The following is a 14,940-nucleotide window of genomic DNA, read 5'->3' on the forward strand; positions in this document are numbered from 1 at the left end:
TGATTTTTAAATGTTGGGAAGATCAAATGCTGAATGGAGCATCTCATTTTAATGATGGGAGTTCACTTGTATAACACAGAGTGTTCATTTTAGAGAGGGGAAGTTAACCACCCTATTGGGCATGCTCAATCACTTTGGTGTGCTTTAAGTGCCTTTTGGGCTCTTGGCTATAATAGCCTACATCCAAAGTAAGGCTTACTCACTGCAGTGCATTAGTGGAGTCTTGTTTGATTTGTTAGTTATGTAAATCCTAGTACATTTGTTCGTGTGATTCCTAGGCACTCTGCTACATGCACAACTGATCCTGCAAGTGGTTGAACCATGGGTTACATAACTGGAAATTTCCTTGTATTTCTTCCTTGTGTATAGTGAAGAACTGGGTAACCTATGAACTCATCATTTGATTCACATCAAATTATATTAGATAGAATGAACACACACATGCACACACTGATAAGCCATCCCAAGTTCCCTTGGGGAGAGGGGGTGGGATAAAAATAAAACATTATTATTATTATTATGAGTCAAAGTAGGAATGGGACTTCATAGGCCCTCTTCATGACTTTCTTTGAACCTCTTGATACAGCCCACAGGGGTCGTGCCATTGTGCCTGCAGTCGTGGCGAAAGGGAAGGGAACTGGGGTGCCTCATGGCGTCCCACTCACCCTCCCCCCTTCCCCCTTCACATGGTGGGGATGGGACAAGGTGCATTGACACCCTGTCCGTGCCCCATCAGATGGGAGAAAAGGCAGCAATGTGCGACTACATGCATTGCCCCACTGCCCTTTCTTCCATCATATGGGGAAAAGGGGAGGATAATGCGGATAGCTCACTTGGAGCTACCCGAAAAACACTTTCCTCCTTATGGTATAGAAGGAAGCACATTTTGTTGTTTCCTCTCCACTTCGGGAGGAATATGGGTGGGTCCTGCCCCATCCAGGCCCTGGCTAAAAGTGGCAAAATGGGGTTATTTTGCCCATGTGAAAAGGTCTTTTGGAAGCCTCACAAGGATCCAAAACTAGGAATGCAAATACTTGAGTAGTTCATCCTTACATGCAAGAACAAATAATTAGTTTTCTCTCCACTGCAAGAGAAAATGAATAGTCCTCAATATTATTCTCCTAGTATTTGTACCTGCACAGGTGTTATTCTGTGAGGGGAAAGGTGTGTGGGTGTGTGGGTGTGTGTATACACAAATGGAGCATTTTCTATGCAAAAAAAAAGCTATATGCTTTTTTTGCATATTTATTCTTGTTTTAGGACTTTGAATATAGAAAAAAAAACTCTTCAAAATGTTTACTGGTTTATCTCTTGACACAAAAATCTCCTGACACAGATTTCTGACTGTTGGGAAACTCACTTCAACCTGGGAATGAATAATTCTGAATTTTCTTTCCATCCATATCCAAATTCAAATCTGGCATAGTGTTAAGACTTTGGCGAGCACAGTGCTCCAGCCTCATACAGGCCCAAAGTCCCGTACTAAGGTATGCTTTCCTTATGTCTACAATTTGTTCTATTAACATGCAGTCCTTGCCTAAAACCTTCTAAACAAATTAAATTCTAGGTGACTTGTTTCTTTCTTAATGCTATCAATGTATTGATAGTTTCCTGTATGCAAAGTGTGTTTCTCTTACCTATTCCTTGAACATTAATTTAGTTGAATTTGCTAGCAAGAGCACAGTGACATTGTTAAAGTTAATGACCCAGTGGTTTACAAGACAAGACACATATCAAGTCAAATTGATTGTATTAATTGTTTTATTGAGTAACATCAACAAGAGTGGGTAGTTCACAATGTCCCCAAGCAAAGCCTGTGTGATTACATTATTGGTGAGCAATGTGTCCAAATTCATTAGGTAAGAAGATTTTTTGGTTTATAAAATCAACAGATCTATGAGATAACTGAAAATTCTGGCTCCAAGACAATAAATACCTCACATTATTCATCTTGCGTTTCATCTTGCACAATAAGATTCATATAAGTCTTGCATACAAATTCACTGGCTGTGGCAAATAGAATTGCTTTGTTCAGTCTTCCAAAACAGAAAAATAGCAATAAACAAATACCAGGCTGCTCAGATAGAATGGATTGTATACACTTTGAGAGAAGGTTAGATAAGAATTTAGGATATGGATCATTAGAATCAGTAGAATCTTAAATAACCATTGTATAGCATGTAACAGTAGCTATAGTGCTATACTATGGATTTGTTTGTTTGTTTGTTTGTTTGTTTGTTTGTTTGTTTGCAATACATTTACCCCACCTTTCTCATCCTGGAGGGGACTCAAGGTGCCTTCACAATGTGGCAATAATTGAATTCCATTTAAAAACAAAATACAAAAGCGACATTTAAATAATAAAACATTAACATACAATTAAAACACAATTAAAGCAATAACATTTAACTCTGACAACAGAGTAAATCACGTGATCCAAGCGCATAAACTGGGCATTGGTCAAATCCATATCTTTTATATCAATTACTGCATCTGGTTTCCGAAGTCTTGGTCAAAGAGCCATGTCTTCACTGTTTTGCGAAAGACGAGGGAGGGGGCTGGGGAGTGAGTTCCATAGCCGAGGGGCCACCACTGAGAAGGCCCTGTCTCTCGTCCCCGCCAATTGTGTCTGCGAAGAGGGCGGGACCGGGAGCAGGGTCCAGTGAGATCTCCTCCCTCTGCCGAAATCCAACTCCCCAGTAAGCCACTGCTGGAATCTATGGAGAGATCCATTCCCCTATTGATCCAGAAAGAGCTAAATGACATTCCCACCTTCTCTAATGCAAGGTTGAGATCCTTATCCTGGCAGCCACCACCAGCTCAGATTCTATCAGCATAAATATGAAGTTTTGATTTTCTACCGCCTCCATATGCATCACTTTACAATGGCCTTATCACATGAGCCAGGTAAATGCCCAAATGGTGTAGATCAGTGCTGGCTCCGTTGAAAGAAAGCATCATATGACGATTCCACTCCAACTGTGGGAGGGACCTCCACTGGAAGTCCCGCAATGTCGTGGGATGGGCAGCATGCTCATCCGTTGCTGGACTGGCGGGGAAGCATCCTAGGATGCTTCCCAAGCTCCATCTGATGAGATCCTTACATTTATCACCACAATGCCTCCCAATTTGGAGGGATCATGTCTGAGTTCCGTCTTCTAAAATATAACCTACAGCACAATCTAGAATTCATTGCTGATCTCCCATCAAAGTATTAACCAGGGCTGACCTTGCTTAGCTTCCAAGGTCAGATGGGATCTGGTGCCTTTAGGATAGGCTTTAACTATTTATTTTTTTATTTTTTTATTTATTTATTGTATATTTCTTTTCATTAATATATTGCAAAAGGTACAATAGAGGTACGGGCAGGGGTATGAATGTTAAATTAGTGGTAGTAAATTAATAAATCTTATCAAATATCTAATAAATCATCAAGAGATAGGAGAATGCTATGAAGGGCAAGGGAAAAACATTATATAACTTTTTATTACATTACATCTAGTTTTTAATCTCTAGTATCTTAACATCCATTGCTTAAACTACTAAAAAATTTAAAAGTCAATGTATCTTCTAAAGAAAGGCCTTATTGCCCTTTATTTTAAAACATAATAATTTTGTCTTCTATAGCCATCTTCTTGTACTTGATCTTGTTTCAGGTTCCTTATCTTCTTTTCTTTTTCTTCTTGAAAGTTCCTGCTAAATTGTTTCTCTTTTTAAAACTCTTATTTAGTTGTGTTTATTGCCAAACTAATCTTAGGAAGTTGTTAGTTAAATCCGTTTGTTAAAAAGTTAGTTATGCAGACATGATTTACTATATATGGTTATCATTAATCCCCCTGGAGAGCCCAAGGTCTGTTGTTCAGGATTCCTTGGTCTAGGACCGTGGTTCCCAAACCTATTTGGCCTACTGCCCCCTTTCCAGAAAAAAATATTACTCAGCGGCCCTGAAAAGGGGGGCGTGGCTTAGAGGGGGTGGGCGTGGCTCCTGCTCAAGAGGGCGGGGCTGAGCCCCTCCCCTAGTCCAAGATGCAGGGCTGGGAGGGGGCGGGAAGGTGTGTGGGGCCACAAATGGGTGGCCAGGACTGGAACAAGTGGAGTTATGAGCTCTGAGGCAGGGCTGAGCTTCTATCCCTGTCCTGCGGTGCCTGCCAGGACACAGAGGGCAGGGCTAGAGGAGTGGGCGGGACCTCTTCCCAAGTACCTGACAGGGCTGAACCTCTATATCCCGCCCCCATGTTCTAACAAGTGCCTCAGGGGAGGTATACAGAGGGTCAGCCCTGTCTTGCACTCTTTGGAAGAAGCCACACCCACTCCTCTAGCTCCGCCCTCTCAGGTGCTCAACCCTATCTCCGGTACTTGGGATGTGGCCCCGCCTCTGTGTCCTAATAGGTGCCATCACCGCCCCCCTGGATTGCTGCAGCGCCCACCAAGGGGCAGTATCGCCCACTTTGGGAATCACTGGTCTAGGACAATCACGTTCTTCTTTGGAGGAGAATTCTTCTATAAGGGCATGATAGTCGTAAGAAAGCAGCACCAGTTGCAAGAGTATAAATGAGATGAAGTGAGTGACTTTGGCATGACAGATTGGACATCTGAACTGGTAGGTTCAATACCTATGTAACTGTTGAAATATTTGCCTCTATTTGTCACCCTAGCTCAGGCATCGTCAAACTGCAACCCTTCAACAGTTTGGACCTCCAGCTCCCAGAATTCCTAATCATTGAACAAGCTGGCTAGGGCTTCTGGGAGTTGGAGGCCAAAATAAAGCAGGAGGCCACAGTTTGAGGATGCCTGCCCTAGCTGCTTACTCAGAAGTACAAGTCTCTGCATGAGGAGGATCTTCCTTCTGAATATGACTTTTGAAACATTGACATGTAGTTTCTTAAGAGCTCTGTGTTCTGTTTTCAGCAAGAAAAGTTGGAGGAAGCAATGCCTGTTACAGGCTGTAGCTCTAGCCAATCATTTTCTTGCCTTCTCTGCATCTGCTTGCCTGAACTTGGACTACATTTTATTCTACCTTTGGATTTCCCTTTCCAAACATGTCTGTGTGACAACTGGACTCATCGTGAATGAATCTGGACTTCCTTCACTACGGTCTTCTGGATGACTCTTGCTTGTTCTGGCATTCTCTCAGTTTAGATCCTGCTACATTAGGTATGGCCCCCCAAATGTTATTGGGCTGGAGCGCCCTGCAGCTTTTGTTTGCCTAACCGATGGTGAAGAATGGTGGGAGTTGCATTTGGGGAGATGCACAATTCCCTCTCTGGATTGCTTGTTTGTTTTTTCTCACTTTGTTTCTTTTTCTTAATTTTTTTTATCTCTGTTTGAAGTGAGTGGGAGGGATATTATACACATCATCTCCAGGACTGCCATAGTTTCCTGCTTATCAGGGATCTTTCTTTGGGTGTACAGTTGATTTAAAAATGGTTAGCAGGTATAATCCTTGTTTTTCATGCACCCATTGAATACTATCTAGGAGACATAACTTGAGGTCTTCTGAGAAGTGCAGCAATTTCTACAATTACTAGTGATTATGGAGTCTCTGTGGAATGATCATTCATTGACTCTAATTATCTCTGAAATATGAATTTGAATTCATTCCATCTTCAGGTAACTTTAAGTCCTGAACTTAATATAGAGGGCTGTAAGTATTCATGTATAGTATTTCATTTGTAAAATATATGACTACCATTTTTCTTATCACCACACTGGTGCCACCCAATACTTTACAACTGCATCCACGTTCATGATACAGCTACAGCAAATAAGCACAGAAATAAATGAACTGTTTTACCAACTATGATAGATAGATATGAAATAAGCTCAGCATGTGCAGAGTCCCCTATTAAACTCACTTAACATGTATCACCTTCATGACTACAGGAATAAAATGGATGTTGTTTCTACCCTACCCTACTGCTAAAGTCATTATTGTAGATGCTATGTTTTTAACTTACTAATGAGACCATGAGCAACTGTGATGATGTAAATGCCTCTCTAAGTACCCCAATTATAATTTAGGAGGAGGAGGTCAGGGATGCTTGATGAAAAGTGTCAGTCCAAGTGAATCCCAGTATGCTTATGCTTGCCAAGCTACAGACAGTAAATCTGCCTGATGCAGTCACTAGTCCAGTCTGGGGGATCATATTGGGAGACCCGGTCCGCATTACCTCTGGATTTCACCCTCATGATACAGTCCTACTGCACTTCCAACAGGAGAGTTTTTGAACGACATCAGAGATTAGCACTGTTTGTGGGAGACACAAAGGATAAATCTACCCTAATACGATGGACCCATTGGTATCCACTGAGGTTTGGAAGCCCCTGTGGATACCAAAATCTGTGGATTCCTATTACATATAAAGGCATAGCAAAGCCTTATAAACAATGGCAAAAGCAAGATTTTCTTTTTGGATTAAATATATATATTTTCCAGCCATGGATGGTTGAATCTATGGATGTACAATCGATTGATCGACTGCATCATCTCCATGGATATACCATTTTCCCAATGGGTATATTCCCTCTTATAGCTGGAACCATGGGATTACTCTATTGTAGAAGGAAGTGAAATTGATTACACAGTATTAGTTAAAGTCATGGGTTGCAAAGTTTTTGAAAATACATATCATTGACCAATTATATACTCCTTCTATCACCGGTCTCATTATTTGCGAAAATGTAATGGGATTGGGAAAATAGTACATGAGCCGTTTGCACAGGCCTATGGAGGAAACTTTTGAGGCACAAATGATACTACAGTTCAGTAGTAATAGCCTGACAGCATATCTATGGAGATGAAGGGGTGAAAATGGAATTGTAATAGCAGTCAATTGCATTGAATTTCAATCTGTAAAAGACTATTACAGAGTAAACAGGAAAAATAGCAAACCATCCTGCCCCTATTTCAATGATTTCTTTCAGGTATTGAGCAGGAAGCCCTGAAGTTCAAATAAAGGCTCTGCTCCAAACCCCTGTTTACTTCATTGCTATTCACACATTCCTCTAATTTGTAAATAGAGAAAGCCATGCATGTGAATCTCTACTGACCAGTTTGCATAACTTGGAAACCACCAGGCATGCTACCTGTCAAAACTGTGGCACATCTTGCACTTGCCCACTTCCCTGTTTACACGCAATCCCAGATAGACTAGAAAACCAGGTTTAGCAAACCCTTGATGGCCTGTCACACACAACTGACAATTCTATTGCCTGTCAAACACTGTGTGAGCTTATTAAATATGCTCCAATGAGCCCCATAAATAAATAAAGGTTAAATATTCCATATCTAAAATGCTTGGGACTGAGAGTGTTTCAAATTTCAGAATAGTGGCATATACATAATGAGTTATCATTGCAGCTGAGACCCAAGTCTAACCATAGAATTCATTTATATTTCATATACACCTTATACACAGAGGCTAAAGGTAATTTTATACACCATAATTTTAATAATTTTGTGCATGAAACAAAATTTGTGTCTATTGAACCATCAGAAAGCAATAGTGTCACTATCTCACCCACGCTCATAGTCAATTTTGGATCTGGTAATATTTTGGAATTCCAGACAAGGAATGCTTGAACTGTATAATGTATAATGTACCATTTTCCCTGTTGTTTCCTTTCCTGGCACACCCAGAAATTGATTCCATCATCTGTCATTTTAAGGAAAGTCCAGGCAACTTTCAATGCAGTAGCAAAGTTTGGAGAGAACTCCAAAAGAATTGATCACTAGGAGAAGACAAAAAGGGAGTGAGAGAATTTCAGAACAAGGACCACAGACAGGAAATGTGCTGGCTGAGTAGCAAGCTTCAGCTTGTGAACTAAAAATCCATCTCAGATAATTGACATTTATTTGATTGAAACAGCAGGGTGCCCTCCATCACCATGGGAGGAGACCATATGGAAGAACAGTATGAGGGTGGATAATGCCTGTCTGCTGAGTGTGACAATGTGTTTAGAGATTATTCACAAGGCTCTAGGGATTGCTCCATGGTAATGTTTCAGCTAAATTAGAATCAGATTAATTGCTGTAATCTAATTGAAAGACAATGTTTATCAAATTATTGCTCATTCACCACATGATATTGCAGAGTCATTATTCTCAGAGTCGAAATACAAAAATAATAATAATGAAAAGGATTTCTTGTAGCACATCTGCTTGAGAGCTCTGGAAGGCTGCTGAGCCCTGCGCACGAGCGTTAATGTCGTTTATGACTCTATGAGGTAACAAATAAATTAGAGCCAAAGGTTTGTGGATGATGAATTCCCTGTCTTTCTGTGAAAGTGCTTTTTGTTGCGTAATGCAGTCCTAAGTTAATTAAAAGGTTTTTGCAGAGTTTCATTTCATTTCATTTTAAGTAAAGAATATTTCTTCTTGGAAAATTAAATGTTTTTGCAGCAAGTAGCATGAAAAACTAAATTAAAAAACACATTTTAGTTCTGCAACATTTACTTTTATCCTGCTTTAATTCCCCCATACACACACCAAATGATACTTTCAAATTTAGTTTTGTAAATTATTTTTGTAATTTAGCAACATATAAATGTTGTTATAGCTTTCCTGGAAACCTTCATTAATCTCCACTGTCAGGTAGATTAAGAATAATGTTTTTGGTTTGGGTCTGTTCTGATCAAATTGTTAACAGTCTTAACGTCTGGTCCAAAGTAGCATATAGTCTCTGAAGAAAGACAAAAATGACCAATGGGAGCTTCCCTTGAAATGCAAATTGCAGCATTTGCTTGCAGGAGATGTGGCAAGAGAAAAACATTTTTAAAGCACCATAGTCTTTGAAGCTGTTGTTGCATAAGAAATAGGTGTATAATAATTGTATTCTCCTGATTAGTACTGTGCCTAGTTTGTAACCAAGGACTTTATTGTACATAATCGCCATCTTGCAGCATTTACATGATTCCAGATTTCTGAAAACTTACTAAGACAACCACCTCCAGTATCACATGTCCTCTGGTTGCATAACAGTGACGTCTCACCACTCCATGGTCCCACAGCCTTACTTCTTGTTAGGGAGGAAACTCTGCATTCCCATAATTCTGCTTTTCTGTAAGTTTTCAGATTTATTATTATTATTATTATTATAAAAGCAATTTCACAATTTCTGCAAAGTCTAGTTTTTTTTAAAAAAAAACTAGACTTTTTTAATTTTTTTAATTACTAGTATGGGTAGAGTAGAACAACTCCACCCTCAATGTCATATCTATGCTAGCACATATGTTGAGACACTGTGCCACAATCAGGTACTATTTACAGGCTTGGCCTGTAAAAGCAAGGGATGGGTTTGTTGCAGTATCACAGCAAACCAGTATCAGGTTGCATACAGTGTTGCGCAAAAGGAACCGTCACCATAGTTGATAGTTCTGCTTCTATGCCAATTTGCCACCCTTGTGTGATAAAGTCCCTAATTTCTGTCAAAGTTACATAACAAAGATCAGGTATATATATTACATGGGTGGAATGTGCCGCGCTTTTTTAGCTCATGGACAATGGGGAATTCTTTATTTCTTTCCAATTTTTAATTAGCCCTTGTTACCTACAATGTCTATTGATATCAGGAAGGTGAGCCTTTCCTTGCCATTTTCAAGCAAGCTTCATTTAAAAAATTGTAAAATAATGTCTTAGAGAAGTGGTCACAAGGAAAAAATTAGCAAGAAAAAAGTAGGATTTAGCAACTCAACTCTTTCCCTGCAACTGGACTCTACTGTTTACTGCTTAAGGCAATAATTTGTGTTAACAGACATGGATGTGAAACTATCCAGTGCATTCTGGCACTCAGATAATATCCAAAATCCAATTATTAATCCCAATTACAATATGCCTATTGAATTAATGGAAATACACAATTGTGTTGACGTGCCAGTTGCCACTAATTCAATTGAACTACTCTTATTGAGACTAACAATTAGATCTCTGACAATATTTTTAATATGAAAATACTACACATGTAAAACTTCCTTCCTTCTACTTTCCACAACCCTCAGAGCCTAATAAGCATTGAGTTAAATGTCATTTGTAAACAGGATTTCAATCAGCAATCTAGTTTATCAAAAGAAAAGTGTCCTGCACAGCAAATGTATTCTCTCCCTGCCTGTGGGAATGATGTTGCTCCATTTGACCATCAGAACAATCCCGATCCCCAAACTAGTGTCCTCCAAATATATTTCAGGGCAATTCCCATCACCTAGGGCCTAGGCTGAGAATGATATGTCCTGCAAGTCTAAGGCCCCTTCTACACTGCCATATAAAATCCAGATTATTAGCTTTGAATTGAATTATATGGCAGTGTAGACTCACATAATCCAGTTCAAAGCAGATAATGTGGAACTATCTGCTTTGATAATCTGGATTATATGGTAGTGTAGAAGGGGCCTAACACATAAGAAGAGATCAACATGTGGAAAGTTAAAGCAGAAAGATAAAGACACTTCTGAACTAAAAAGCCATCTCAAATCTGGAAAGTGAATTGCAAGATCTCTCATACAAGGCTTTGCACTAAGTCTTTTGAATAGGCTTTTATGGCCCATGGTACTCTATTTCCTATAGCAGAACAACCTATATATTTCTTATCCTCTGAGCTTTTCTGATTATAATTCAAACACCAGTGGACTTGAGGAGCTACAAAATGAGTAATCTTACACTAGCACCTGTGCAAACATTCACCAAAAAAAATAGCAACAACTGCTTCCATCTTCCACATGTTTTTTCTTTATCCAAAGAGTTGCCAGGTATAAGCATTCATCGCACTTAAAAGATGAAGAGTCGTGCTTTAGACAGACTGTAGAGAATGGCCCTAAGAAATTGCTTCTGCCATTAATGCAAAAGGTACAGTGACAGGATCTGTATGGGAAGGATTCATAGTAGGGCTTAATTTGCATTTGTCATTTTTATGATGCACTCAGTTAACTTAAATATCTCATTTAAATACATTTTATTATTCATATTCTTTACACTCTTCACTGCAGTTATTTGTAAATGATTCAGAGTAGCTGCGGTAATATCTAGAGAATCATAACAGATGGCAGCAATGGGAAAACACATAGGAAGACCATTTGTAGGCGGAATATATAGCTTAATCTAGTGTCAACACAGCTACGGGAAACATTCTGCTGTGTAGGTGACTTTGTCAGGCATCAAATTAAAAGATTTGCAAACTAACATCAGAAGTGGCCTTTCTGAAGGAAGGGATTACTTGAATCTTATTACTTATTTTAAATTACTTTTAGCGTTAGAAATGCACAGTGAGTTTTTCAGACCTGCAAAGCAGCAAAGAAGATGCAAGGAGATTTAAGCTCATTTCTGATTTCAGATAACAAAAGCACTTCGCCACATGGGATGGGACAACCACCTTTGGGAACAAGCCTTAAAATGCCAACAACACAAACGAACCTAGCTCTTATCCTTCTTTGCAGAGAAAGGTCAATTGTCCCAGCTCTCCCTCCTGCATTACTAAATTTAGCCTTTGAAAAAGGCTGCAGTTGTCCACTTCACCTAGAGGTGTTTTTACATTGTTAGTCTTGCCTAATCCCATTGCACAGAAGAGCTGAAGTAGAATGACAAGGATATCAAGAAAGGAATAAACACTTAGGCTACAGTCCTAATATACACTTACCTATATGTAAATTCTACCAAGCACTATTGTTGTTATTGTTGTTTGTCTCGCTGTGATTGAGACACAAAGTGGCTCACAACAAATAAAAAAGCATTACACTCTGGTACACTGATTCCTGTTATTTTTTGGTTAGGACAATTTTGAACCCCTCCATTCTTTCCCCCAATCTTATCCTCTCACCCCTTTCTTCTTCTTCTTCTTCTTCTTCTTCTGTGATATTGTTAGCAATGCTCATTCCTCTATCCATTACTGCTATTCTGTTTTCATCATTCGCCTTACATCTCCCTCATCTGTTTCATTGTTCTCTGTGTTAACACCCCCATCTATTCTTTCACACACACACCCCGATTTCTCCATGTGTTTCTTTATGCCCCTGTTCTCACTTTTCTCAATACCTACTCCCTCTATAGTCCTTCCTCCCTGCACATGGTGTATCATGGTGTGCCCTTATTAATTTATTATACCAAACAGCTGGTGCATTCAGCACTTTGTAGCAACAGCCTGTCTCTTAGTGCAAGCTTTCTGTACTTAAAGCAAGAACTACCTTTCCTGCTAATTTCCAAGAATGACACTACATTGGCTCCAAACAGCTGACCAACAATTAACCAATCTGGACTTGTCATGTAGTTTCCTTACTTTAAACATGTGATCACTTCATCTTACTTTGGTTGACAGTTTGAAAACTTTATTGTGCGAGACGGACAAACCAGCATTACCTTTGGGAATGCTTCCTATCACATGGTACAGTGTGTATCCTGCCTGCAGTTCTGCCTCCTCCACATGATTCCCTCATCCCTAACATTGCTGCAACATTCCTACCTTGGTGCAATGAGTCCCTTCCACTGCTGTGCCAACATGCTAACAATACAGTGACAATATATTGGTATTTTTAAAGTAAAACTGGCATAATGCAATTGCTCTAAAATAAAAAATAAGTCACAGACACAGTGCAAGAAGGCAAGTATGATGGTGGGATCACAAATTAGCAAATCAGCACAATTGCATAATTAAAAACAGACGCTAATGTGCTCAACCCAGTGTGTATCCACTATCAATGATAGCACAACTGGAGTGGAATAATAGGTTTGTGATAGTACATAGGTACTGGATTGAGCACTTTCAACAGTGTACTTGTTTTCAGTTATGAAATTGTGCTCATTTATCAATTCATAGTCCCAAAAAGATAAGATTTTCATCAGACTAGGATTCCGCTCATCAGAGTTTCTCAGCACTCAAAAGACATGGGTTTGGCCTGTTTTTCAAATATTTTTGAGTATTCTTTCCACATCTACTGCCAAATGTTCCAGCACATCTTACACTCCATCTGCAGTTTCTATGACAACATTTAGGGATTTTCTTATTTCTATGATAACATATATCTGCCTTTCCCTGGGAAAATTCTGAATGGCTATAAACTGAAAATTATTTCTATGATAACATATATCAGCTTTTCCTTAGAAAAATTCTGAATGTCTATAAAATGAAAACTCAAATTTATTTTTTTAAAATAAAAATAATTCAGTATTTGACTCATTGAAACCTCCCTGGAGGCAAGTTCTGCAGAGTTAACTCACCTTGTTCCAGATTCTCTTCTGAAGAAGAAACATCTTTCTAAATATCACGGGACAAGTCAACATGTAAAATAATTGAGGAGAAAATGACACACAACAATAAATCGAATGTTCTATAATCTTGTTTGTTAATTTTCAGTTCACTCCTATTCTTTACAACCACATTGACACAACCTGAAAACATGGAGAATAACATTTACTCAAAGTTTCAGTCCTGGGAGAAGGAAATTTTACCATTGACCTTGATTGAACTATACTATTTCAGAAAAATCAGGTCGGTTCCTGTGAGTGTTGAGGATGCCATTATAAGTCAATGACTGGGGGCTAAAGAAGACATCTGTGTATTCTGCATCTTCCTGTCTTATATAGAATAAAACAACAACAACAAAATAAAACTTGTTCTTGAATTGATTTGGCCTTTGTCACTGCAACAGATATGTTTTCCCAGTTATGACAGGTAGTTGTAATTCTATTAGTAGCTCATCAACTTCCTTGTAAAATCGATCTGTGTTGAGCTAGCAAAGTCTTCTTAAAAGGACTGATTTATAGCTTCTGCAGGGTTTTTTTTTAAAAAAGAGAAAAAAACACTTTGCCTCTACTGTGATCAAATTGCCCAAATAATGTCTGAGAATAAGTAACTTTTAGCCTCTCTGCTGGTCGTCTTAGTGGCAGATGAGATGTGACCTTTGGCTGGCAGTTATGCTGAGAAGCCGGCTGATGCTGGCATGTATAAATGATTGTCAATTTCCTTTATTAATTTACCTTGCCATCTCATGTATAAACTAGAAGGTTTCATTCTCCTCCACCTCCTGCTTTAAATGTCTCCCACATCAATCTACCATGTTTGCTTGATTTGCAATTTTGCACCATGGTGCACAAGCAGTCAGATATGGAGAAGTGCAGAAAATGTATTTCAATGCCTGCTCTTTCATGCATATTCCAAATGGGGGCACGCAGGTGAATTTTCGGTTGACAGCACTTTAGTTAAGGTCATGGAAAGAGGTTATCATAATACTTCTATGTATTGAGTGACATCAAGAAGGCAGCAATGAATCACTGCGGTCTCAGAGCTGTCCCTGAATTTTAAAAGGTAACTATTTGTGCTGCATCCATTAAATACCTTTCAGAAGATCACACAAAATTATTTTGACAACAAATGTTTAAAAATACAATTAACATAAGATCGTGTATAGGTGTGTTTCCTAATCAAATCTTCATCTTGTTTTGCAATAATACAGGTGTCTATCTACTTGTTACTTTTATACCTCACCTTACCTCAAATGAGCTCCAGAAGCACATATAGTTAAGGATGGCGTTGAAGGCAAAGGTGCCAACAGAATGTAGCTGCTGCACTTCAACTCCGCTCAAGGGAGAACATAGCACATCATACAACATCTGTGGCCACACTATGGCTAGCCAGATAGTGGGCTGTACTACCATCAACCTGTATTTTATGATGATTCTGGGAGTTGTAATGTAACACATCTGGAAAGTACTAGATCAGGGAAAGTTGACTTAGGAAAGGGCTACACGTAAACACCCACTCTGTTTCAAATGATCATTCTAACATCAACCATCAGCCATTAGACCAGTGATAGATCGATGTTTTTGGACCACACTACCTATAATCCCGATTTATTACTGGCTAGGACCAGTCAGATCTGTAGTCAAAGAGTACCTGGTGTGCTATGGGTTCCCCGCCCTTCCCTCATTCAGGTGCAAGGGGTTGTTCCTAAGATGCAGTG

Source organism: Anolis carolinensis, chromosome 1 (genome assembly GCF_035594765.1).
Source record: "Anolis carolinensis isolate JA03-04 chromosome 1, rAnoCar3.1.pri, whole genome shotgun sequence".
Classification (NCBI taxonomy): domain Eukaryota; kingdom Metazoa; phylum Chordata; class Lepidosauria; order Squamata; family Dactyloidae; genus Anolis; species Anolis carolinensis.